Consider the following 4,130-nt stretch of genomic DNA (forward strand, 5'->3'; position numbering starts at 1 on the left):
GTGAGTCAGTTTACCAATTCAACGTCTGCTGCTGCAAAAAAGAGACATTCAGGGTCGCCGGTGGACTAGTGGTCAGTGTGCATGCCATGTACAAAGGGTTGTGGTCCTCCAAGTGGGCGACCCCGGGTTGGAATCCGACATGTGGCTCCTTTCCCGCAGGTCATTCCTGACTCTCTGATTTCTGACTATGTCCTATCCATTCAGAGTTACACAGGGGACAGCCTTCCTGCTCATAAGTCATCAGCTGTAGAAATGTGAAGTTTTCCTACTAACAATGTTTCCTCATTAATCTCAGTACAATAAATACATGATGCTATTTATTTGCCAAGAGTTGTGTTCACAGCTGCATCAGCATGTCTGAGCTAAGCTGTCTCTCTGATCACTTTAATCTACTAAACACTTGACCAGCGCATGAAAACAACCAGAAACAACATTTTAAAAGGTTGGCTACTCTGTTGGACAAGTTCTGGGAGCAACTTTCCAAACAGGGTGTCCTCCTGATACGCCTCCTCCTCCCCCATCATAAATCCATGTGTCAAAACAGCGGGGTTCTCGCCCAGCACAGCGCCAAATGTTTACAGCCAATTACGCGACAGCTCTGGTGAGCATTACAGCAAAGGTTGTGTCAGTCACTAAGCCTGTAGAGTTGTTGGCACCATGGCAGCGCATCCGTCCGTGCGTATGTGCAGGGAGGGAGCCCGGTGTGGAGCTGCAGCAGTCTACGACGCAGAGTAGGAAAAACTTCCAGAAAGCACCACGCTGCTGCTGCTGCTGCTGCTGCTGCTGCTGGACCCTGGGTCGCTATGTTACACCTTTCATGCACACACTCAGACTAAACACAATCACAAAGGCTACTTCCATTTTCAGCTCAGACAAATCTCTGCTGGTGTCGTCGTAGGTCTATAAAAACAGGCATCAGAACCAGCGACACACAAGCCGAGATCTAGGCTCGAAATGTAAGCCCCGTAGTCCGACGTTTCGACGCGGTCAGCCACGATGAATAAGTTTTAAACCCGCACACTTACTAAAGTACCGCGTCTCTCACAAACAAGGCCAAATAACGGAACGGTACGTATTTAAAACAAAGATATTTCTCCGTCGTTGGAGCCTCTTTAGTGTAAACTTCACCTTAAGTTATGTGCAGCTCCGGGAAATCCATGCAGCAACTTGCTCGGTCCCGACGTTAGCGCTGACTTACTCAACTTGTAGAGAGAGAGGGGCAGAGATACCCAGCTGTGACAACCGACGTCAAGCTCCACGTCACACCAGTTACTCTTTCCGGTCACGATTTCAAAATAAAACTGCAATACGCACTACCAACTTCCGCTATTCTCTCAATTAAACAATCATTATTTCTTATTAAATGGCATAACAAAGCAATACATGATTCAAACGTGTGTTTGCTAAATTGACTGAGGTAAATCTTGTTTTAGTGTAATTTTATAAGCAGAGGCGCTGCTTGTCAACAGGCAAGACAGGCAACCTTGGGACCCTAGTCCAGTAGGGGGCCCCTTAGGGCTCACAAAAACCACAGCAGCGGTCCAAATTGTGCACATTTTGCAATGACAGTAGGAAACCTCCCTAAGGGGGCCCCATTTAAAAGCATTCACTCTGGCTGCCTTGCAAAGCGTTGCATGCATTAATGCTGTGAAAATTCAAATTTGTCAATGAAAGTCAACCAAGAAAAATAAAGAGGAATTAACCGTTTATAGGAGAGAGAAAAAAGAAAGAGGAAAAAAGAGGAAGAGGGTTAACAAGCAGACATTATGGTGATAAATGTGGGTTGAAGGGCCTCACATTATTTTTTGCCTGGTGCCCCAACAGACTCTAGAATCACAACTGTTTACTAGTACTTCATAATGGTCAAGCTACGTCTTCTAATAAAAAAACAAAGCAAGTTCCGGTGATAGTACCTGTGATGTTGAAAAGGAAAAGAGAACCTGTGAAAAAAAGATGAATAAATAGGTAATAAAACAGGTTTCGATTTGTTAATGATTTTACACAATGCTTCAGATATTTCTCAATATGATTAACAAAGTCTGACATAACATTTCAATGGTTTTATTCTTACTTTTCCAAATCCATTTCCCTTTTTTATTTTACATTTTTCAAACACAAAGAAAAAAAATCTATTTAACTGATCAAATTGGCTTCTTCAATTTTTGGCCAAATGTGAAGACTGCCAGAATCTTAACCCGATATGCTATGTGGAGCTCTGACATAATGAAATAAAGTCTGATGTGTCCTCTGGCTAGACAATTAACCCCAGATTGCTCTCGCATCTTCGGTGGCTGCGTATGAATGCGTATGAATTAGACTAGTTAATACTGATGGACACTTTACACAGCAGCCCCTGCCATCAGTGTGTGAATCTGTAGATGTGACATGCAGTGTCAAAGCGGTTTGAGTTGTCAGAAGACTAGAAAAGAATGATACAAGCTGATGTCCATTTACCATTTATTGATCTATAAATTCAAACTCCCCATTTGAATTCCATGCAACCCCACATGGGGGACCACAACAGTGGGAAAGCCTGATCTAAAGGAAATGACTATTTCTCCAATGATTTCATAATAAAATGCATCCATTAATTTCAATTTAAACATCTTAAATATTGTGTCCTCCTTTGCTGATCATGTGGCACACTTACAGTACATCATGCATATTGATATCCTACTCAAATCGATGTTTTTCCAAATTTCCATAAAGAACTGGTGATTTTTCCTTTAGCTTACATCAGACAATGTTCCTGTCAAGGCTTGAATTGATGTTTTATCTCATGCTGTGGAAGACTGCTCATGTGTCGGTGCCCGTGAGACACATATCAGATGCGTCTGCTGCGACAGAAGAAGGCCTTCGGTTTCACTCCAGTCAAAACATCTCAGAACAGGTGCCTCCTGGTGCTTGTTTTCTAACCGAGTGGCTTTGACTTCTGCAGGGTGAAACCTCCACATGGATGAATCCCTTTTCACGCCTATAGTGTCTGAATGTTGCCCTGATTGTTTTAAAACATGTACAGAACTGAGAGCAGGACCGTTGTGCTGAATCGGCAGAATACCGTCTCCCCCCCTCAGGAAACTGAAAACTCCCGGCCGCTGAGACCAACCCTAAAAATGACAAACACTCAACGAGGCATATCCTAACAATTCTTACAGTTTTGTGGGTTCTCAGCGCGGTGGTGTGTTATAAACAGTTTTGACATGAAGCATTAAAGAGACCTCATCGCCACTGGCCATGTTGTGTATCTCGTCGGAAGAGAAGGCATCATCGTGCTTTGATTTCTTCACCCATCAGATCTTTTAATCATCCGTACAGCAGCGCTGAACGTGGCTGTGGCAAAACTTCCTGACAGGCTGAATTGATTCCAGTCGGTCTGAAATAGCTTGTAGGCCCCCATTAGATGTGCAGGAATGTAATACCAATGAATGACACGGGTTATTGACTTCAGAGAGATTACATGCCTGTGGATAACCCATCAACACTAAATTAAACTCTGCCCCAAATTACAGTACAAGTGCATCACTGTGAAGGGGGAGGGGGGGTTAAAACAACACACACACACACACACACACACACACACACACACACACACACACACACACACACACACACACACACACACACACACACACACACACACACACACACACACACACACACACACACACACACACACACACACACACACACACACACACACTGTCCTTGGTGTCTCTATCCACTGTCCAATGTATCACAAAGTGCTTTTACATCAAAATAAGTCAAACAGCAACAACACGACCCCCCAATCCAAAAACTATAATGTGAAACAACTAGATAAAAACAGGTACTGAAGGGACTGAGGAAACACAGGAGGTTAAACATGTAATAAAACTAGATAAAATGAGAATAAGTTTAAAGCTAGAAAAATCTATCCTCCTCTCTGATGTGTTTTTCATTGTTATGTCTCTTTTATAATCTGTTTGTCATGATGGATGTCGATCTTATTGGCTGCAAACAAATCGTCCTATATGGGGCAGTTGTAAAGTTGTTTTCTTCCTTTCGTTCAGTGAAAAGTGCTTGCAGTTGACCTTCATTCAGGGCCACCGTATAAAAGCTTCAATAAAGTAATCACATCAGGTACCAGGGAG

General features: G+C 43.1%; 1 protein-coding gene across 1 annotated transcript in view; it reads right to left on the bottom strand.

Annotated features, from left to right (window-relative positions):
• Nucleotides 1-1,258, bottom strand: part of zgc:77158 (solute carrier family 45 member 3) — a 44,435-nt gene extending 43,177 nt beyond the window's left edge. Inside the window, exon 1 of the mRNA XM_020651087.3 lies at nucleotides 1,129-1,258. The gene's annotated coding sequence lies outside the window, so the exon portion shown is untranslated. The remainder of the gene's footprint in view (nucleotides 1-1,128) is intronic.
• Between the last annotated feature and the right edge of the window lie 2,872 nt (nucleotides 1,259-4,130).

This window comes from Labrus bergylta, chromosome 7, assembly GCF_963930695.1.
Source record: "Labrus bergylta chromosome 7, fLabBer1.1, whole genome shotgun sequence".
Lineage (NCBI taxonomy): Eukaryota > Metazoa > Chordata > Actinopteri > Labriformes > Labridae > Labrus > Labrus bergylta.